General features: G+C 42.4%; 1 protein-coding gene across 3 annotated transcripts in view; it reads right to left on the bottom strand.

Moving 5' to 3' along the window:
• RBM47 (RNA binding motif protein 47) overlaps nt 1-23,992 on the bottom strand; it is a 78,868-nt gene that overhangs the window by 39,854 nt on the left and 15,022 nt on the right. The window contains exon 1 of one of the 3 annotated variants that reach the window (XM_064652976.1): nt 3,752-3,875. The exons of the other annotated variants lie outside the window; for them this stretch is intronic. The gene's annotated coding sequence lies outside the window, so the exon portion shown is untranslated. Of the gene's footprint in view, nt 1-3,751; nt 3,876-23,992 lie in introns of those variants that run through there. 3 annotated transcript variants of the gene reach the window in all.

Below are 23,992 nucleotides of genomic sequence, written 5' to 3'. Positions count from 1 at the left end.
TCATGGAAGAAGAGCGGTAAATCCATAAGTCAGGATACTGTGGTATGAGAAGTAAGCCGTTGTTTAGTCAGCCATTAAAAAGAAACATTTCTGCTAAAATTATTTGTTATTATTTCTACTTTTACCTCCCAGAGTGTAAGTCAGTACTGATGCTATTGAATTGTTGTTTAATATTGGAAGTAAAAGGAAACATTTTGACCCAGCACTGGGGAGGGGAAGGGGATAGATATGTTTAATCATCAACTATATGCTGCACTCTGATCTGTGCAACATCTGACTTCTGAGCAGATAGAAGTTCTGAAAGTTATTACAGGAAACAACAAATTGCATAAAGAAATATTCTCATTAAAAGTACACATTGCAAAAAAGGAAAAACTAAATCAAGACCTAAGTGTTCTTTTCTCATTGGCACCATTGAGAAATGCATTGAGAAATCTAGCACAAATTAATTTTTAAAATTAAAATAATTAAAGTTACTTCATTTTGCAGAAATTATATTTCATCTTCAGCTGCAATTCATGGGTTAACGCTTTGGGTTATTTTAGCAAAAATGAAAAGCTGGGGTTTCGATGCATTGCTAGTACTGCTGCTCAGGTGGAAATGTGCAAGGGTAAGTTTGCTTGTCTCTGATCACTGTCCTTTAAGGTTTGCATTTTACCCTATAATTTCATTTACTGAAACAGCTAATTGACACAAAAATATACTTCTGCAACTGTCTCTGAAAAGGTAAATAGTTTCCCTTAGAAAACTGTTATTCCTATAAAAGACAAAAATCCCCCAGAAAAATTCACACTTCTGCCTTAAGGAAATAAACTACTTAAATTCCAGTGTTTTAAAATTGCTCCCAAAGTAACACAAAGGAGCTTTTCTGGTCATGTGGGTGGTGTACAAGTGCACCTCTATATAGAAAAGATTTTCAGTATTCAGAGAGAAAAGCAGGGAGCTTTCCTTACAGAAGGAATGAGACTTCTGCCAGAAACTGCAGAGCTGCTTGCTCTTCTGTCTCAAGCCCCAAACACCTGCAACATCCTTATCCAGGTGCCATATGGCTGCTGTGTTGGGGGAAAAAATAATGACTGTGAAGTTGTCCCTTGAGGTGTGTTCTTAAACAAAGAGGTCCAGCACAACAAACCCCAAGTTACCCGTCTGATCCAGGTGATTTGTTGTCAACGTCTTTGTAATAGGGAATCAAGGAAAGCAATTGCAACATCTCACCAGTGGTGTGATACCTGCTACACAAACAAGTACAGTAAACAAATGTAAGCCACTGGAATGAGAGCTCAGGTGCAGGAGGTCACTGAGCACGTGGCCCAGATGCTCCTCCTGGCACCCTCCCAGTGACAGCCCTGTCACCCCCCCACAGAGAGCAGGGACCGAGGCTACTCCTGCTTCCAAAAAGGGTCCTGCTCACCATGTGGGGCTCTGGCACATGTGGGCAAGCTGGGAAACCCTGACACTTTCTGGGAGGGAGACAGTGGAGTTTTGCCATGCCCCATTCTGTAATCCTGGTTGCATGGGGATGTTTGATTGGTGGGATTTCTTTTTTTGTCATCTGTTTTGGCAACTCTATTGAGGGCATCACTCCCTTATAAAGTATCTGAAGAGATTATTCCCAATTTAATATATCCCTTTAACATGATAATTCCTGGTTCAATTACAAATAAGAAATTTAAAAAAGTGTCACTGTGAAATCTTTGTGGGATCCAGGATATTTTATTTCATATAGGTCTAGCATTAATACCTGTGTCACAGGGACTGTCTTGAAGGGTGAAGAGAGACTTCTTTTTAATTAACAACTCTCTGTAACTAGCCCAGGCTAAGTATTATTCTCAGTCTTTCCACCTTGCATATCCAGAAAAAGATTTTGCAGACCAGGCTGTCCTCATGATCCCTTGCACAACCCTGTTCCTTTCAGTCTATGTACACAGGTTTAACCAACTGAAACTTCGCAAAAAGCTGTGCTGAGAATGAAGCACAGGGGATGAAAACAATTTCCTTCATTTTAGCTTGCAATAATATGTTATTATTTGCTGAAATAAATTAAATTGTTCATAATTTACAGATGGTTATGGCCCCCTTGACCTGAAACCTACCTATCTGGTGATGGGGGTTTTTTTGACTTCTTGATTCAGAGACAGAAAGGAATTGGTTTTGCTCTGAAAGAAGTCGTCTGTAGAGCAAACAGGACTCAAAGACTGAACAGATTTTTGTCAACAGTCCTATACCTTACATTTAAGTCACATAATCTCTCTTATAGTCACCAGCTAGAACTCTATCTTTGTATGCAAACAGACAAGATAACATTGTCATCACTATCTTTTGTTTTACATATTTATTTTTTAAAATTCAGTCACTGTGAACTCTGAGATAAGATTCTGCTGCTTTTTTTAGTCATTGCAGAAGAAACTTCTACATCAATCCAATTTACTCTCAAATACTGGAACCACTGTTCCTGGAAGGAGAGGACAAGAATCACACATCACTATGACACACATGAAAATCACAGGATTTAATCATAGTCATGCTTTATGTCTACACATTCATCAATAGATTGAAACTATGGTGCAGCCTTCACCAAATTTTTTCTTGAATCATATTTCAATCCTTTAAAGAAGAAACTTGTAGGAATCCAATTTCTTTGTTCTCTACACTTTTGTCCTGCACTTTGCTCTAGGAGTTTTAGTACCGCTATGAGCTGGAGCCACACTTAGACTACTTTTAATAAAGTAAATGTGTTACCACACTTCACTACTACCTAACATCCCTGAGCAGTTACTGAGCATAAATATCATGTCATGTGCAAGCCCAGTTAGCCAACACATCAAGAAAATCTCTGTCACATCAGGGAGGACTGAAGCAAGCAGCAAGCACAGCTAGGGACAGACACTAAGAAACTGAAAGCAACAGATTTTTTTTTTTTTTATCTACTTCTTGCATTTTGTTTTGCACACAAAACATACTGTGAATTGCGAATATTGACTACGTGCCCCTCACTTCACACTGAGCCCTCTTCAGGATTATTTGTCAGTTACCTGGGGTGTCAAAGGTAGTTCTTGAGGAGTTACTAACCATTTGTACTTATATAAAGACACATCCAGATCAGCAAAGCACACATGGAGGATGGTTCATGCATGAACGAATCAGTTTCCACTGGGTGGTAGAAACTTTCAGTCAGTGAGCAAAATTAAAACAATTATCGAATGTATTCGTCTTCACCTCTCTGAATAGCATATACGTTCTTGGAACTTAAATCCTGGTATTTTTCTGCATCTACTGTCTTAAAACATGGAAAAAAAGTCTTGAAAAATGAAAAAAAGTCTTGAAAAATTAGTCACTTTGCCTATTTTTGCAAAGCTCGTTCAAAAATCATCAGGTATTTTTCAGCATGAGTCACCACCCACAATCCTGTTGCAATAATTGGTTTACACATTTTCATTAGAATCTGACTCCTATTCCTACTCTTCAGTTAGAAGAAAAGCAGAAGCCAGCTGGTTTGAGTTAGTTATGCACTAATTTTGTTTGTTTAAAGATATAGCAAAATCCAAACAACTAGCTAATCAAGTGTAGGTTAATCAACCCATGCTTTAGATGACACCATGCAGTCAGCTACTGCTCATGAAAGCAAACTGCAAAACAACAAGGCTAACTCCTCTTCTGAATTCCAAGGAGAGAAACTTTGGCAAACCTTATTACTCAGCACTGTTGCCCTTCTGTCTTTCAAAGCTGGGAAAATGAAAGTGGAAAACAGTACCTGGGGAGAAGCTGGATTGTTCCCGTGGGTGCTGGCTGCTGCTGGGCTCCCGCTGCCTGCCTGCCTCCCTGGGCAGCCCCGGGCTTCCACAGCCTCGTCTGCCTGAGCTGGTCAATGTTTTACCAGGCTGTGAACAACACATGTTCCACCCTCCCTGCAAACACCTGTGGGGGAAGGCAGTGCCGGGACACGGGTGCAGAGCCAGTGCTGAAAAGATCACCCCTCTTCTGCTTGCCCTGTCCACCACGGAAAGAACAAAGCACACAAAAAAAGGGAAACCTACCAAGAAGGGGACCTAGGAAAGCATGCCATGAAGGGGAAAAAAAAAGGACGTAAATGGTGCTATTAATAGATAATTTGTGGCAGGTAAATCACGATAGCCTTTCTCCATATTGTTCTAAGGTTACATGCAAGCCTAGACGTGCCTTGCTGAGAGCTGAGAGGGAATGCCTGATCTGTGGGAGTACATAAATTTCCAAGTAAATCTTTGGCATGAGAGCAGTCATTCAAATGACAGCTGAAACTTCAAAATGACAACAAAAAGACTTGAAACAGCATGATGAAATAATGCAAAGGGAGCCTAAACATGAAGACGGGAAAGAAGCAATCTGTGATGTTTTACCTTGCTCTACTCCTGTGTCTTGGCCTCTCAGGAGTGTCTCAGAGTTAAAGCTCTACCCATGCTAACCAGAGCTTTCCTACTCCCAGCGAGTTAACAATTACAAGCAGAGGGCAGACGAAATGGGCTGGCAGCCAAGCACAGAGCTGACAAGGTGCCTCTGTCACTCCCCAAGCAGTAAAGGGTGGCTGCTGCCATGGCACAACCTCTCTCAAGGACTTTTGAGAGGTCTTGGGAATCCGGAGAGGTCCCAGATGACTGGAAGCTAGTGAATGTTGTCCTGATTTTATAGAAGGGCAAGAAGGAGGACCCTGGAAACTACAAGCCTGTCAGTCTCACTTCAGTGCCTGGTAAAGTTATGCAGAAGATTGTTCTGGAAATTCTTGAAAAACACCTGAAAGACAACGCAGTCATTGGTCACAGTCACAACAGCTTCATGAGAGGAAAGTCCTACTTATCCAACCTGATTTCCTTCTGTGACAAGGTAACCCACCAAGCTGATCAAGGGAAGCCAGTTGGTGTAATCTTTTTGGATTTCAGTAAAGCTTTTGATACTGTTTCTCACAGGATCCTTCTGGACAAACTGTCCAGCACAGAGCTGGATAAACACATCATGTGGTGGGTGAGCAATTGGCTCATGTGTCGAGCACAGAGGGTAACAGTGAATGGGGTAACATCAGACTGGTGACCAGTCACTAGTGCTGACTAGTGGCTCCATCTTAGGCCCTGTGATCCTCAACATCTTCATAAATTACTTGAACGCAGGACTGGAAGGGACACTGAGCAAGTTTGCAGATGACACAAAACTGGGAGGAGCTCTTGACTTCCTCGAAGGCAGGGAGGTCCTGCAGAGAGATCTTGACAAATGAGAGCACTGGGCAATCAGCAATCATAGGAAGTTCAACAAGGGAAAGTGCCAGATTCTGTACCTGGGATGAGGCAACCCTGGATGTACATACAGACTGGGGAATGAGATGCTGGAAAGCAGTGCTGTGGAGAGGGACCTGGGGGTCCTGATTGATGGCAAGCTGAATATGAATCAGCAGTGCCCTGGCAGCCAGGAGAGCCAACCATGTCCTGGGAGGCATCAGGCAAAGCATCACCAGCCGGTTGAGGGAGGAGATTGTCCCACTCTGTTTTGCGCTGGGGTGGCCTCCCCTTGAATATTGTGTGCAGTTTTGGGCACCACAACATAGGAAAGATATTAAGGTATTAGAAAGAGTCAAAAAGAGGGCAATTTAGAAGGTGAAGAGCCTTGAGGGGAAGCCGTATGAGGAACAGCTGAGATCACTTGGTCTGTTCAGTCTGGAGAAGAGGAGACTGAGAGGAGACCTCATTGCACTTCCTTGTAAAGGGAAGAGGAGGGGTAGGCACTGATCTCTTCTCCGTGGTGACCAGTGAACCCAAGGGAACGGCCTGAAGGGGTGGTTTAGGTTGGATATTAGAATAAGGCTCTTTACCCAGAGGGTGGTTGAGTGCTGCAAGAGGCTACGCAGGTGTTGGTTGCAACACCAAGCCTGACAGATTTCAAGAAATGTTTGAACAGTACTCTCAGGTACATGGTGTTACTCTTGGGGATGGTCCTATGCAGGGCCAAGTGTTGGACATGATGATCCTTGTGGGTCCCTTCCAACTCAGCATACTCTGTGATTCTGTGATTCTATGTTAGCCTCTTGGTGCCTTGCTGATCCCCCAGTGGAAATAAGAATACCCTTCTATTCCACAGAGCTGCTTTGAGTCTCAGTTATATGGCTATCACCTCAGAGACCCCAGGCAGAAAGAGGGGTTTTATCTGAAAGAGCTTATCTGGGCTCAAGATGCTGCCTAACCAGCTCAAGGGAGCAGGAACTTCTCATAGCAGTCTTGCTCCACCTGGTAAGGACAGCTGCTCCCAAAGAGGTGCACTAGGTGAGGAAGGAGGAGGTCCAGGCAAGCTGTTTCTCTTTTCTGCTTGGATAAGGAATTCATTCAAGATCTCTCAGATCTTCCCGGAAAAACCTGGGTGGAAGAGACAATGTTTCTGTGAAAAGGTCTGCTTTTGCCAACTTGGTGTTTCCTGGTTGCAGTAGCATTTCAGCAAAAGACTCTGGAGGAGAACTGCCCACACATCTGCATCAGATATAGTTTTTATCACTGCTGTGTTGCATGGTATGGTCCAGTCTTTGAAAACTGAGGCTGCAGTGGTGAGATTTGGAAGTGGAAGAGTGGCACACTGGTACTTGAGTTATGGAGCCAGCTCAAATCTAGTTTGCCTGGCATCATAGACAAGGTCACTGCCTGTTATGGGAAGGTTGTACAAATACTCACTTTTCCAGGGTGCTAATACTTCTACAAATCATGTCAGCCTGGTACAGTCCTAAGAGAGTCAAATAGTGTGTAGTATTGACCCCCCAAGGCCAAAGGACTTCAAAGAAACTCAGTTATCAGTTGAAGCTGCCAGGTGTAGCTACCAGAGAAAAGTGATGGCTTTAGTACAGCACATCTGTAGTTGTATCATGTCACCCTGGGCAAACAGAGCAGTGGAAAATCTGATGGGTCCTCCTACTAAATCTGCCCTTGTAGATAAGCTGATATAAAGCAACAGAAACCAATTTTTTTTTCATTGTTGCACAAGCAATGAAAAAAAATTCTTCCCTGTATAGCTACTACCTTGTGAAAACTCAGTCTGTCATTCACACATTTTCCTCTCTCAGAGATGAGGTTTTCACAGCTGAGGTCTCAGAGAGAGGTGGATGCTTCTCAGGTGGCTGAGTCTGCCCTTTTGTCACCTGGTCCCAAGAGTCTCACACCATGCTTTCACAGATCACTGGGGGTGGGTTTCTGATTCATGCATGGCTGGCAGGAAGGTCTGTGACCCACAGAAACTTGGCATTTCCACCTCTTCTCAGTATAAAACCTTTGTCACAGAGCACAGGTTTCAAGGGCAACATAACACTTGCATATTTACTTACTGCAAATGGAGGAGGTGCTGGGTGGTACAGCACACAGACTATAAAGTCAAACATTAATTTAATACAGACACCATATAACTGCAGGCTGGCTTGGGAGTAAGTAAAAGATATGAATGTTAAAAGTGAAAAAGCACCTAAAATTCAGAAAGCACCTTCAATGAAACACCAATTTACCTTCAAATTGTTAGCAACCTTAACAAAACAGAGAGTAAAAAACAGAACTGAAATGTGGGGGATCATGTAACACAGGGGAAATCTCTCTGAATCTTAAATGGGGTTTAATTTTGTTCCATTTCTCTTTCATCAGATGCATTTGTATTTCATCCTGCAGGGCAACACTTGCTTTGGAAAACACTACAGGCAGATCCAGAGAGTCTACTGTGGAGGCTTTGAAAACTTTCCATTCCCAGTAAAGAACCTCCATCTGAGCACATGGGGCTATCAGGAATATGTTCAGACCCATCCCTAAGCAACGTGTTGAAACCACCTCCCCAGGAAATACTGGTACAGCACTGATCACCTCCAACAGGAGGTACATCCCCTCCTTCTGGAGCAGAAGGACTAGCAACTACCTGCTGGTAAAAAAACAAATGGGAGGGGAAAAATAGTCGCTGTGAGCTGTGGGAGATCTTTATCATACAGGAAAACAGAAGAGATCTGAAGCATGAATTGAGAGGGCTCTTTCAACAGTGGCCTGAACATGGCACACATGAGGACACCTCTACAGCTGTGGGTTTGATTGGCTGTCTGGGCTCTTGGAAATCCTACCTGGCCATGCCAGCAGTGCAAGATCTACAGCCCTGTCATACCTACTCATCCCTTTGGTCCGTAATTTAGTATCTTGTGCTGAGCTTTCACAGCAAAATGCCCTGTAGATATTCATCTACTGGGGAATGAGTCCTTAGCACTGGACAGACAAAGTACTCCTCCAGATGATAAAAGAGATAGTAAGGGAACTATTTATTAAACACCACTGCTAGCTGATCACAGAGCTCTTTGGCTAGTGGTTTCACTGGATAGGAGTTTCAGTCATCACAGTTCCCTTGGAGGGAACAGACCTTGCAAAATACACAAGATATGTAAGAAAACTTGCTCATGATTCAAAGGGAAACTCAGTGTTGATGGGAAGGAGTATTTACAAGCAGTTTCTGTAAAGTTGCTAACAAAGAATATGCAATGCTCATATAAAATCATATGTCAGGCTAGAAAACTCCCTAAAAAAAGACTTTATTCAAAGAACAAACCAACACATCCCACCTTTCTTGTTCACTCCCTCATTTGCAGCTTTTTTTCAAAATAGTATTATAAAACCTTATCGTCCAAAGCTTTCAGGGAGAATGGCCTGTTTTTACTCTATCTGTGTTTTGTAAGACCAGACTACACTAATGATTTAGCAACTTCACAGTGCAGACAAGTATTTCAAAATATTCCCTTCTTCACAGCTGTTCAGCCACTTTACATGTATTGCTGCATTGCATGATGCCACCCCCAGTCGCTCTTAGGAAAGGGTCATGGAAACACAATGGTTTAAAATCACATATGTGCATTCCCCAGGGGTTTGATTTTAATGCAACTGTCTCTCAGCTAAGCTGCTTGTGGGATTTCCCCGATGGGACAATTTTGTGTGAACAGGGAGAATCTCAGGCTTCAGTGGTGCTGATTTAGTAATGATCTTCGCCGGGCAGTCAGGAGGGGTCTGTGTGGTTTGAGTGCTTTAGCAATGTCCCCATCACATCCCTGGTCCCTTGTGTCCTCTTGTGGAGACCAGTTGCAGAGGAGCAAATGGACAGGTTATCAGTGGTCTGGGGGTAGATGCCTTGTGGAACACCCATGGCACGTGGAGTGCCTGGCAGGCACACCTGCTCTGGCAGCCATCAGGATGGCATTGGGTGCAGGCAGAGGTATCTGTAAGTGCATTGGTGTGTAGGGAGCACAACAGAAAAGTACCCTGGCAAAGCTGAAGAGCTTTTCAGCTGCAGTGGAAAATCATTACTATTGCAGGGGGAAAACCAGTGTGCATTTAACTACATTTTTAGAAGAGCCCAACTCTCACCTTAGGTGCCAAAATAAGCCTGCACAGAAAATGGAGATCCATAGATTACCTGGGCACACAGGTGGCCACAGGAAGAGTTATGAAGAGCAGAGCAATTTTATAAATAAGATCCTTTGCCAAGGGGGCTGGCAAGACAGCCGGTACCTCTCCGTCTGTGCTCAAGCACTGCAAACACCAGCCCAGGCCATTGGGCTTCCCAAATTCCCAGTGTCCCACAGCATTCAGGCAGGGTCCATGGGGAGTTTCTCACAGCGGGTGCCACCTACCATACAAATGTGCTGCCAGATATGAAGGACAGGTAGACTATACAGTGCAATAAAGTATTGCACATCCTTATAGGTTTCTGTGACTATTGCCTACAGAATGTGAAACTTTTAAAAATTAAACAACTCTAATATCAGCACAGTGTCTTTACTAATTTTCCCTTTAAACGGGTACTTCTAGGAAGAGAAATTTTTTCCACCTACATTTCAGTTAAGACATTTTTAATTACTTGGTTAAATACACTTATTATGCATATGAATTAAATAATTAGAAGCCACAACTTGATACATAACATTTTTTTTCTCTGTAGTTCCTTTAAGATAGGAATAAAAGTGTTTATGATACACTGGGGAGTATTTTAATCAACATCTATGGACTGTCTGCCTATATCTATCTATTAATTTATTATTATCTATTATCTGTCTTTATGTCAAGATACATTAGGTTTTAAAATGCTTTCTGAGAGCTGACTGGGCACGTGAAGCTCTAAAAAGGAAGAACTTCTAATAAAAGCGAATAAATGCATTGCTAACAATACCTTAATTTTACTTTCTTGGGCATTTACATTGGAACTGAAAGCCTGTAGCCTGTAGCCATTCTAGCATCAAGAAGTCTTCTTAGCACTGTCCTTAGCGCTTTATGTTAAATATGAACAAATATTTGCCATCAATATCAATGCCTAACATTTGATAACATAAAACACCTTCACTAGACTCCACAAATGCAGCTAGTTGCTTTGAATGAACCCAGGAGACAAATAACATTTCTATTTTAAAATAACGCTTAAGAAGATAGTACACACAGATATTTTATAGCTGAATGGAAAAGCTGGGTCTGAATCAGCCTTTCCAGAATATACTGCCAAGTAGATGAATGAAATATTTTTTGTTCTTATTTGCTCTGCTCAAAATCTCAGAGGAGATTTTGATACAGATCTCTATGAGACCAGTTCCTGAGGACTGTACTTACATATTTGGAAGCTATTATTTACTGCTTAATTATCTCCATGCAGCCCAAAATATCCCTAAACTTCAGTACGCAGATGCCTTTAACAGCACATCCACCTCATCACCAAATTCAAGGCATAAGAAAAAACATTTGTAGAGGAGTGGGATGAAGGTCTGAAGGTCTGATCAACACAGTGGACCTCTTGCTTTGTGGTTTTCCTATCATCTGCCCATGAGAGGTGTCTGGCTGCCTCTCAGTCCTCTCTTTTGGGGGAACCCAACAGAGGGTTCCTGAAACAGAAACAGCTTGAAGGGAAAATGGTGCCTAGAAACAGCAGCATGGCTAAGACACAGCTGGAGGTAGATGGGTTACCACAGAAACATGAGTTAGACTGAGGATGCCTAGAATAGGGTCAGTGACTTGATAATTGTCTGAAAAGAAGTTAATAGAGAATCACAGAGATTAACGGACATGGTTCAGGAAGAACAGGAGTTGCAAACTCCTTACAGAACAAGTGACAGCTGCAAAGGAAGGCAGGGTAGAAATGGAAGGTGTCTTGCATGTAGAAGAGATAAGAGGAAATCCACAATTTCTGGAGGGAAATTAAAAAAAATAGGATGAGGCAATCCAGCTGCTAGGTTGAGGTAAATTGTTTTAGAGGGACAATTGATGAGACATAGTAATGCTTGTGAGAAGGGAGAAAATGAGGGTTGAATAGGAAAGAGGAACTAGTAAATATAGGATGTGTAGATGACGGCTCTGAAAAAATGCATGTGAGTCAGGTAAAAGAATACTGGAAGAACATAACCAAAAGGACATTTAGTCTCTGGGTGAAGGAAAATTGCCTGCTTTCAAGCCAGACTTCTGGCACCTTTGTACTGGGTGGTGGAAGCCATACTGGCTCAAAGGTGGAAGAGATGGAGTCCATCTAGAGAGAGACAAAAGGAAAAGAGCCAGAGGGGACAGTGCAATGGAGTCCAACCATGGAAAAAGAAGGTTAGGGACAAAATTACTCATGTGGTGCAGCTGGTCCTATGGGGACCTATGGGGACCTGATCAGCTGGTGGTCATTTTTGTGACCAGGATAACTCATGAAGTGAAGCAAAACACTGAGGCTGAGAAGGCAGAAAGCTACCAGGGACATGGGACATCCAATGACAGCCACTCTGCTGAGAAATGAGAGATCCTCAGAACAGTTGGAGAGAGTCTGAACTGCAAAATATGGGGAGGAAAACAATAGGAAGCAGCGTGTCTGCAGGTGGTTATCCAGAGGGAAGAAAGACAGGCAATGCTGGGTGCACGCTAAAGGGGCTTGAGGACACAGCAGTCCTTTGTTGACAAACAGCAGTGCAGTGTCAGAGACAGATGCTGCTGCTGCTGAGGACTGGCTGCTGATGAGGCAGCAGGGAGAGCTGGGGAGGACTGGGCCAGCTGCTGCCAGTGTGAAAGGAAGAGCAGGAAGGGGTAACGGTCGAGGAAATAAAATTAAACCATGAATCTTTTTACTGTTTATGATAAAAATAGCCCCAAGCAGATTTTCATACTTATTAAAAATCTTCACATAAAAGGAGCCTAGGAGAACTAGCAATACCCTCTCTACAATAGCTACATCACATGTTCAAATAAAATATGTTGCTAAACTTGTTTTTTTCCTGCGTAAGGACTAAAACCAGATATCATTTACTCCTATGCACACGCAACCAGTAACAGTTTATGCTTGTAGAGTTCCTGTCTATTGTATTAAAACTGGAGAACTGAGTAACACAATGTTCTGTACCAGAAAACTGCAGCATTTAGCCCGTCTATCAGTTTCCCAGAGCAGTTTTATGGTATTTCTATTTTTTAAATCTTCCGTTAACACTGAAAGTGGATCTGTTTTTCCATGTGAAGGAATGATTTAAGACATAATCTGTAATGCATACTCTGGCAAGCACATTGATGCATTTTCTGAGCTCAGTGGCAAATTGATCTTCAATCTGGCTGTCCTGAGGCTCGCAGCATGGCTAGTGGGAAAATCTTGATTCAAACTCCGAAGTTACAAAATCCATCTTGCTCCTGTTTAGATTTTAGAATTCAAAAACCTTTCACCAGATTATGCAAAATTCACATTTTAACATTTCAGTTTAGGCAGACACTGTATTTTGAGAGCTGGCATACAGACCCCTGCTCTACTTGCTACTAAGAAATCAGGAGCTGTTTGATATATGTATTTCAGTGAAAAATCTGCTATCTACTTATAAACACAGGCATGGATATTTGTGGTTGACTGGGTCTCAGTCTGGATTAGCTGCAGGTTACAATTCAGCTTTGAGGCTTGGACTTGATTTATGTTAAAACCGGAATTACACAGTGTGCTCTCACTAATCTTTGAACAAGATGGAGGGACTCTCAGGACCAGCTTGTTCTTGCAAGACTTCTGCTTAGAACAAAACTTCCCAGAGGACAACAGTTTGCATTTGAGTTGAGCTTCATCTGTAATTGAGCCAGATCTTAAAATCATAGAATCAGAGCAGTTTGGTTTGGAAGGGATCTTTAATGGACACCAAGTCCAGTCCCCTTCAATGAGCAGGTACATCTCCAACTACAGGTCCACAGGTTGGACCTGTGTCGAACTTGAACACTTCCAGAAATGAGGCATATACCTCTCTGGGCAACTTGTTTCCAGCATTTTACCACCTTCATCATAAAAAATTTCTTCCCTTATATCTAGTCCAAATCTACCCTTTTTTAGTTTAAAACCATTACCCCTTGTCCTATTGCAACAGGCCCTCCCAAATATATGTCCCAATCTCTCTTTTAAGCCCCCTTTAGGTATAGGAAGGTGTTATGAGATCTCCCTGGACCCTTCTCTTCTCCTGGTTGAACAACCCCAACTCTCAGCATTTCCTCACAGGAGAGGTATTCCAGTGCTGTGGTCATCTTCACGGCCCTCCACTGGACTCACTCCAGCAGGTTGATGTCCTTCCAGTGCTGAGACCTCCAGAGCTGGATACAGTACTCCAGGTAGTCTCATGAGAGCAGAGTAGAGGGGGAGAATCACTTCCCTTGACCTGTTGGCCACATTTCTTTTGAGGCAGCCCAGGATGTGGTTGGCTTTCTGGTCTTTGACAGGACATTGCCAGGTCATGTCCAGCCTTTCACACACCAGCACCCCTAAGTCCTTCTCTACAGGACCACTCTCAATCCCTTCATCCCCCAGCCTGTATCAATACTGGGAGTTTCCCTGACCCAGGTGCGGCACGTTGCATGTGGCCTTGTTGGGCCTCATGAGGTCCCCATAGACCCACTTCTTGAGCCCGATCCCTCCCCGTGGCATCCTGTCCCTCAGGCGTGTGAACTGCACAACTCAGCTTCATGCCATCTGCAGATTTGCTGAGGGTGCACTCCTTGGCTTTGTAGTTTCAAAATGGTCCCCTAACCAGTGAGGAAGGAGAACTGGGATATAATTAACGTCAGAAATTAAAAAAATAATACTTAGTTTCACTATGGTTACTGTGACCATTTTGAGTGATACAATGCATTTACCTGATCTCACACACAGTCATCTACTTGTTAAAAATGTAGGGATGGGAAACTGGGAGTCTTATCCACTTCTAAAGAATTTCTTTTTACTAAAGTACAGCACTGTCTCCAAGAGTACCAGCAGCAAGCACCATTCATCCTAGGAAAAGTCAGAACGCTCTCATCTATTTAATAATTAAAATTAAAAACAGATCTAGATCATGAAAAATGTTTTCATATCCTCACTCATTGCTCGGGCTGGCAGCAGGGGCATGAGACTGCACAAAAGCAAAGAATTACAAAGGACAAGAACAGGTCCAGCACAAGAGAGATCAACGTCTCTGCTGTGTCTGGTTTGGGGCCAGCCAAGGCTGCATCTGAAAGTTTCCTATTTGCCGCTTATATTTGCTGCATTAAAAGCAATAAATTATCTCCTGCAAGACACTGGGTCTGTTTGAGCCAAGGTAAGAATTACTGTTGCAGTGTCTTTTGCAGAGGTACAGCACATAGCTGGCACGAGCCTGCCCTCCCAGCTGGCACTGCCTCTGACCAGCCTCACTCCTCTCTGCAAGCTCATGTCTAGGCTGGGGCACTGGTTCAAGAGCTGGACTTGAGAGCCTGCCACCAGGCAGATCTCTTGTGACTGTCTCCCACCCCAGTGTTTGCTTCCAGCATGGCCGGGAGCAGGTTGGGAGAGCAGGCAGCAGCTGGGGAGTGCCTGCCAGGCCGGCTGGGCTGAGCTGTAACCTCAACACATTCAGGGAAAGGTAAGGTGTTTCTTCATGACAGGCCTCTCTCAGGAGTGAAGGCAGTGGCATGTTGGAACACCATCACTTCTAGATAAAAACAAGTGAGGGCAACTCAGCCAATCTAAATAAACAAACAGAAGCACAGAGGAAAAATTGCACCTTTTGGATTTGCTGCTATTCTTCATGTGCACATCTGACACTTAGATGCTATTACGATGGATGCTACTGCTCAGTTATTGATTGAATCCCAGTCACTGAGCCCATTTCTAGTTCTTGATTGATGCTACTTCATTGGTAGGTTGAACAGAATTTCATTTACTTACAGTTAAGTAAGTAATCAGTTTACAGTACTAAGCTCACTAAAAACATGCACCAGGCAGAACGTTGATGAATATAAACCTATGGGATCACACTGTGTATGAGCCTAAAATTCCAGACTGTGAATCAGTCTGTGGACTGGGTGGCAGAGCCTGTAGTGATCTTTTGCAAAAAATGGCACATGGTCTAAGACTTGCTGAAACTTCATTTCCATCAGCATGCTAGTCAATGTTTTGAGTGTTAGCATCTTGCTGATTGCACTCTTCATTAAGGAAAAGAAAACAAAATGATAGCTCATAGTTCCTTTGGTATGCAGATCTGCTACCTGTGATGCTACCTGTGATGTATTTCTGAAGGAGAGAAGCAAAGAAGAGATGAATATAAAACCCCAGAGTTGTACTGAGGAATTGCCACTGTTTATACAGAGCTCACTCCATCCCTTCACTACTCATGATGGTGTTGGTTGTCAGGAGCTCTGAAAGCTTCTGGACTTCTGCAGCCACCAGAGCTGTTGGTGGGTATTCTAAGGGAATTTATTTCTAGTGAGCAAACAGTCTAACACGTCTCATGCCCTGGGTTAGCATCCCTTGAGTGCTGTATGGGATAAGCCAACACAGGGAATCCATGTCTGTTTAGTCTTAGAGGCTCTGTTCCTTCTATACGATAACTGGAAATGGAGGCAAGGGGATTGTATTGCCTTAATTCTGCTAAAATCTCTCCCTTGCCATCTGTAGGCCCAAATGAAGTAGTATATGCAAGGAAGGAAAGAAGAAAAATGATGTTCCAGAGAGGATGAGAGGAATTCTCACAGCCTCATCAAAAGCACATATCCCTGGGATATAGAAATTAAATTTTCTACTGATTTCATTCCAATTGAGTGAAGAAGGAGACAGTGGGATTATGGCAGTCACTCAAAAAGAGGATTCAACCCTTTAATAATATTGGTGACGTTGTTTTAGAAACCTGTGTCTCCTGAGATCTTTTTTGACTCGTGAATAAGATGCCAAAGGAATGTTCAAGTTAAATGCCTGCATTTCTAACATAAAAAAAATGATATCGTGCTCAGTCATGCAAATTAACATATCAGTCAGAATCCACTGAGTTCTCTGGGATATCAGATTATGATTTGAGAAGACTTCTTTTTGCCTAATGAGTCTGGATTCTTTGTTAAAGCAAATTAAGCATAATTCTACTAGAGTCAAGGTAGCTGTACTATTTCAGATACATTCTTATACTGTGCTTATCATCCGAGGGCTTCACAGCAGAGTTTCAAGCAATGGGACTAATATCAGGAACAAGTTGCTTTATCCCCTCTGAGACAAAACCCAAAAATACTTTAGCAGTTAATGTAACTTAAACAATGCAGATACCACTTACAAAACTTCTTATAAAAGCCTGTATTCCAGAGAGTACAGGTTTGTACAGATCTCAAAAAAAGTCCACATGAAAACATGCCTTAACTGCCTGCAGCCACAGCAAGGAAACTCACAGCTTATGATGACATGTATCTGTGCTCACATTTGACACAATGTTCATGATTTTGTGTATGTATGTGTGCACAAAAGCCGCAGTATCACTTTTTAAAAAGTGTTTGCAAATAAAAATTATTTATTATATTTTTTAAATCTTAGAATGCTTATTTCAATATTTTTTCTAAATTACTAAGCAACAGGAATATCAGAGTGATTTTTTTCTTATTTCATATTGTTTGTACTGTGCCACACTGGCACTCAGATGATAAACCAGCAAAACACAGCGCGCCAGAAACAGCTTGTCAGAGTTTCCCCTTCTCACAGCTTCAGACTTTAAGGCAATGGAATTGCACTGATACTTTAACAAAGTATTTATCATTGCTGCAGTATAAAAGAGAGGGATAAATAATGCTTGTTTTTTCTGGTGGTCTGAAGATAAGCAAGTTAATTTAAACTACTGAGTACAATGTTCCGTGCTCTATGTTCTCAAGCACAAGGACAATACAAGTTTTGCTGTATTGCTGTGATGTGTGTTTTACTAATTTAGGGGACAAAGGAAGAACTTGGGGTCATTTGTTAACCCACAAACTTTTCAAAAATTATTTTAGTTTCATATAAGAAAGCACAGAGCTCAGTTCTGAGTCTTCTTATGCACAAAAAGGACAAAATGGGGCAGAGGACAGAGAGCAGAAGGTGCTCTTGGCTAGATCAGTCTTGTCAGGCTAGTTTAACAGGGTTAAAAACCTTCCTAGTGTAAATAACTGGGAGCACTACTGCACATGTGGGCTGCATGGCTTTGCAAAGCATAGCCTGCATCTTACTGGACCCCCAGGCAAAATACACCACCATGCAAATGCTGCTCTTGCCACTGAGCCCTACTCCTACTATCTTCCTACGCATCTAGTACCTATAGCCATGGTGTAGGCTGAGGGAATAACCTGCTTCCCCACAGGTACTGTGGTACCACTGCTCCCTGCAGTGCTGTCCCCTCCAGCTCAGGCATAGATGGGAAGAAAAAACACCTTGAATTCATCTACACATCAGAAAACTGGTACACAATTGACTCACCATCCAAATAAAAATATAGGAACAATGTTATTATTTCAGATTTTTGGGGCTCATGTAGCCAACTAACCTGTCTGCAGCAGTGGCCACAAACTGATCCCTGCAGAATAGCAAAAAGAGCATGAACAGAAGCGATCTTGTCTGAAAGTCCTCTTCCAGCCTCCAGCCATTTTCAGCTTAGGGGACTTCTTGAGCCTGATCTAGTTTGCCCAGTGGCGGACCTCTCTTCCAAGTACTTGCCCAATCTTCCCTTGAATGTCTGAAAAAATTGTCACATGCTTTGGGAAAGAGTTTCACAGTTCCAGTATTGCTGCATGAAGAAATATCTCCTTTTATTCTGAAAATGGCTCCTAAAGGTTTGTCTAACACTTGCTACCTCTTGCATTGGAAAAGACCATGAACAGCTCAGTCCTACTCACTCACTCCATACCACCCTGGATTTTACAGACCTGAATCAAAGAAACACCCCACAGTGGTCTCTGCATGAGCCTGACCTACTCAGCCAAAAGCTGAGTATCACATGTATGTTTTTACTGCCTGTTTCCAAGGGATTGGGGAATTTACTAAAATGTTCTTGTTGCCCAGGGTCCCTGCACTTCCTTGCTGCAAACCTTCATACTCACTGGTTGGACATCGAGCATACTGAGCACAGCAGCCACACAAGGCTTGGTGTGGACCAGTGACCCCAAATATTTAATCACCAGTGTGTAAGTGCTGAATTGCTCTCTTCTCACAATTACTCTCTTCATAGTATTCTGCAAAGTACCAAGATTTTGCTTTACTTGGTCTACTAAACTTGGACTATTAAAGCTAGAGATCCCTTCATTATTTAGAGGCACTCAGTAGCTTTCAATTATACTACCTGGCATCATGTTTCCTTTCCATCACATCATTCTGCCACATTTTCATTTGGTCTGTGGCTTGCTTTCAGTTAGCTGTAAGACTGAAAGTGGACTTTTTAATAATATGAACATCATCAACACTGCAAGCACTCAGATATTTATTGCTGTCTGCAAATTCTGCGTGTGATGCTACTGAGACAAATAACACAACTGACTGGACTCTGTAAGCTCTTCAGTTGCCCTCTGAAAGTGATTAGGAAATGAGCTCAGTCAGCAGACTTTTTTAAAAGCTGGCTTCCTAAGGAACAATTTCTAATACTTCATGTTTTTGCTATTTTAACTTCTCTCAGTAAGTGGTCTGCAATGGAAATCCTGCCTGATCATGCAGGTCTTGTTCAGGCAACACGCCTTCAATTGATTTTACATCCGTTCATCAGAATGATTTGCCTTAAAAACTGATTTTATGTCTAGGTAGAACACAGACAAATATGTTTAAACCAGGTATCCTCTGTTTACATGTACACCATGTGGCTGCCCAGTTTTCCTCCCATACTGGGACAGGAGGACATTTTACATTGTTTACAGCAGGGGCAGCTCATCATAACCACATCTGTAAAAACAGCTTGTCCAGCCATATTCCACACAGGTCTGTGAGACCTAAGGCATCCCCAAAGGTCGTTGTGCCCTGTTCACTATGCAAGCCTTCCAGCATCTGCTCTCCTGCTGAGGCAGGGCCACCAGGCTCTGAGGGTAAGCACTGGCTTCCTAAAGAGGAGCAGCTGGAGCCAGGGACAATTATGTGAGAATGTTGGGACAAATGTATTGAATACCTCAGGTTAATTGGCAATCAATTAAAGCTGATGCTCAGGAAAGCTCTCATGATGTTGCAAAGTCAAGCTGTAAAGGATAGATGTGGAGGGCTCAACTCTCAGCAACTTTAAAGTTAAATGAAAGATGCTGATATTATTTCTCACTTATTTATGTCTATGTTTTGAGATTCTCCAAAGCAAATGTAATGTGAGAATAGGCCAAAAATAACTCCATGACAGTACACTCAATGGGGGTGACTTGGTCAGCATTATTCCTACTAACACAGATGTTTCAAAAACTCCACAGTGGCAGACACAGCAGCGGAAGATAATACTGCTGGAAAAGTGCAATGAAGTGTTATCCCTGTGTCACCACTTATGGCCTTTCCCTCCAGTCTCAGTTAATCATGATATTGCTCCTGTTTCCCCAGAGACCTGCTTGAGGAGCACTGCTAAATGCTCCACATAGCCCCACAAGCTGGAGAAACAGCTTGGACCCAAGAAGCACTTACGGATGCTCATGGGTGGGCTTTGCACAGCATGGCCCTGATTCTGTGGAAGAGCTAGTCTCAAGTTAATAATTACATGTTTAGCATATTATGCAAGCATTTTACTCTTGCTTTTTCAATGGTGTACATTCTTCCACTTTGTGATAGCCATTCTTTTTCTCATTGACCTCATGCACCAGAGGAGCACAGGTCCCGTTGGCATCAGCATTTTCCCCCCAGGACTGCCTGTCCTGCAGCAGTGACCCCGTGCTTCCTGTGTTAGGACCCGTATGCTGTTCAAGCCATATTTCTTCTGGATTCAAATTACTAAGATCAAAAGTTCAGCAGGTTCAATCCTCAGTTTGTTACTGTGTTTATTTGTTCCAGTAACCTGCCAGGTCTTTACCAATTTTACCAATCCCACAAGAAGATCCTTGCCTCTCTTCAGAGCTGGCTTGACTTTTCCAAGTACAAACTGAGGGGCTGCTTTGGAGGGAAAGCAGAGACGAGGGGCTAGTGAAGGATCACAAAACACTGTTTGGAGCCAGCAAATTACCATTAAAGAATGTTGCCCACTTATGTAGAAAATCTGGGTGCCAGCCACTCATTGACCCTGCTATTCAGGTTCTGCAGCTTGCAGCAAAGGGCTCCTAGAATTAGCTCTACCAATCTGGCGGAGAGACACCTCTGATGACTGAAATGGGTTTGCCTTGGGGTTGTTAAATACCTGCTCCATGTGATTGGGCTAATGAAAAGTTTTTAGCCAAACAAATCCCTGTTTGTGAGAGTGTAAGAGCTAAGAGGATTAGATGTTAGTTAAACTAGACATAGCTGAGAAACAAAGTTGTTGCTGTTAATTCTAAAAAATGCTACCCCAGTGTGTGGGAGTGAAAGGAGTGGGTAACAAAATTAATCTGTGAAGCAAAAGATGACAGTTAAATCAGTTATATCACATCAGAAATAGTGTTCTCTTGAATTCAATATTACCATGTAACAGGGGAATATATATTTATTCTACAAACAGATGGCAAAACCAGAATTAACTAAAATTGGCCTTGATCTCCTGTATTCTTCTTGTAAAGGAAATGTAGGTATTTTCTCTTATTTTGTAGGTTTACTACCATAGCCCATTGACTGTACAGGTATATACCAACAGTGCTAGAATCTGGCTAAGCACAACACAACTCCACAGTTCGATCAGAAGGATTGTCTGCTACTAAACTGGGAAACTGGCCGAGTCTCGTTGTTGTACTGACCAGCTGAGAAGTCAGTGCCTCTAAATGACTTGCTACCCTGTTCTTCCAGGGGTGTCTCAGTTATAAAGAATCAGCTTCTTTTGCGTTTCCATGGGAATCAAAAGTCAACAGTTTTCTTCTTCCGATAAGGAATTGCTTGCAATAGCACCCCCAGTAAGGATAGATTAGGGAAAATTGAAGTTAGAGTAACAGTATATTTGTGCTGAACAAATGTTTCCTCCCTACAAAAAAACACCACCAAACCCACGCTATTAGAGCTTTCAGCCTCCTCCTCCCACTCTGAAAACAGACTCATGTCTTATGCCTGCTTAGAAATTCTTGACTTTACTCCCAGTGAAACTGTTTGGTTCAGCAGCAGCCAGCAGCCCTCTCCATCAGCATGTGCTGCTACCTGTCATTCTGCCTTGTTTCACTGCTCTTTCTGGGCAGACATCCCATGAATCTCAGGTTCTTATCTTGATGACTCTGTTCTCCCCTACCAGCCTCATTCTAGAACACCTGCTAGCACTAATTATACTTTTATTTGACTATAAATACCTTGCTTGGGGACATAATAAGTATACACCTGATTTTGGAGCCTCTGAAAGAAGGCTGTTGTGCTGATCAGTGCCAATAAGGAAGAAGACGTAAGAACTACCTCCACGGAAGTAAATGAAGTCAAATCACGTCAGTGAGCTTTCCTGGATGCTGGAAACTAATTGCGCCTTGTAAGGTCCAGAACAGTCCCTGCCACACTTTGGACCCATGTCATTTAAATACCAGTTGCCCAAACCAGAAGGCAGATATCACTTTCCCAAGCAGAGGCTGGGGGTGAGGGTGAGCTCTGGATTGTTCCTAGCACACAGTTTGGTTGCAGTCATTTGGTTTTGGCAGGCGAGACAGCATCCTCCTCTGGAGGCAACAAGCCTCTGTGCCAGAGAGCGATTCTAGGTGCGTTTGATTTACTAGCAGAGATGTAGCTCATGGAGAACAGAGATATAAAACCAAACCCCTCCTACAACAACCAGAACAAAGAAATCTTTTACATCTGGAAATATTGAGGCAGATGATCAAATAATTAGCACTGCAACATGTTTGTACTGCCTGCAGCTAGAAGAACTGCTCTCTGTGGAAGCAGGAATGTGGTTGAGCCTGCAAAAATGTGATAAGGGATCTATACCTAATATTTTCGGATGATCTGTGACCATCACAAGTAAGTTTCCATGGAGCTGAAGGAACATTTAGGATTGAACTCCTAGGGAAAATTTCCCTACTCTAACCAGCTTGGCAATTGAGGGCCAGTGCCACATCTTTACTCCTTTTGGGAAAGTGAAAGCACCAAAAATAGAGGTGTAGAAACAATCTTTTTTATTTATATCACAAGCTGACCCTGGAAACAACAATAACAAATATTCTTTTTACTTGTTTTTCTCAACCAAATAAAAAAGTCAATTTCAGTTTAATTATTTCTGTAGCACTTTAAAAGTTTCTTCAATTTCCACATAAAGTGCTCCAAATTGAAAAGTGGAAATATTTTCCTTGGAATTTTTATTTTTACACAGATCAGACTGTTTTGCAAACTTGACCAGAACTTAAAAATGGTTCTATTTTTACGAATCTTCACTTTTTGGTAAGTATGCTGTTTACACATATCTTTACCCCAGCTGGAATCCTGATAAGTTTGCATATCATAAGGAAAAATGTACAGGTATGGATTTCTATGCTGATATTTCATCACATGGGTGGGCTGATGCTGGCTGTAGCTATGAAATACAAATGTAGTATATACAGATCTTGCTGATCTAGTAGAAGTATTAAATAGCACATCTCCTGGCCCTTTTACAGAATGATGATTCAAGCAATCCGTAGGTTCCTAGGCTGCTGCACAAGATCACAGCGTGATCACACGTGTATGATGGCATAAACAGATGAATAATAGCAACTGCATTTTCAGTCCCACCCACATTTCACCTTATTTTTTAAATCACATAACACCTACACACAATGCTTGGCTAAGACTGACAAACACAGAGCACAAGAAAATCAATCTGTTGTTGTCTGTATGTGTGTATTTCAGGAGGAAATAATAGCTGGGGTTTCTTTTTCCTTTTTTTTTTCTTTTTCTTTTAAAGAAATAAATCTGAGAAAACAACAGACAAGTGATAAAAGTCATTAGTTGCTATAGGACTTCAAATGCTAAGTCCTAGCACAAACGCAGGTAGCATTGGAGCAGAGTGGGAGACCGCTGACCTATTCAAAAATATTGCTGCTTGGCTTCCCAGTTGGGCTGCCATAAGCTCCAGCACACACCATGACCTTGCCTCTGTTGAGAACTGGAAGAGTATTGCCCTTGACTTGAATGGAAGCAGGATCAAACCCATCCCAGACAATTTCATACGCTACGTGTTGGTTGTGCATGCCAACATTATGCAATGGGGTGAAAAATGAAAACCTGTCAGGCACAGAACTGGTGCACTCAAGGACATACTGTTATTTGTTTTGCAGCTTTGCCACTCTAACAGGGATTAACAACATGCCATAGATAGCTGCCATGATAAAACCAACCAAAACGCTTCATTTTCTGTCTTTCAGAACAGGATCGAAACTTTTGAGGGAAATGGCTTGCTTGGCCTCAAGTTTTTATTTTAAAAAAATCCTGAGAAAGCATTTACTTTTTCCGGACTTCTTTCCCCACTTTTCCTCTCCTTTGTCCCCCAGCTAACAGAGCAGCAGATTGAATGCACCTCCCAATTCCTTTATTAATTATTTTTTCAACCAAGTTGGTAGGTATTGTAAGTCGCCAACCTTCGCTTTCTGGAAATTCTTTGCTGTATTACTGCATAGCAGAGTGGTGTGACAAGGATAAAGAGATTAGAAGTAATTTCATATAACTCCTGTCAAAATCTGCAGAGGGCTTTTACTGGTAA

Source organism: Pseudopipra pipra, chromosome 4 (genome assembly GCF_036250125.1).
Source record: "Pseudopipra pipra isolate bDixPip1 chromosome 4, bDixPip1.hap1, whole genome shotgun sequence".
Taxonomy (NCBI): Eukaryota; Metazoa; Chordata; class Aves; order Passeriformes; family Pipridae; genus Pseudopipra; species Pseudopipra pipra.
The sequence above is the reverse complement of the archived record's forward strand: the minus strand, read 5'-3'. Positions and strand labels throughout refer to the sequence as shown.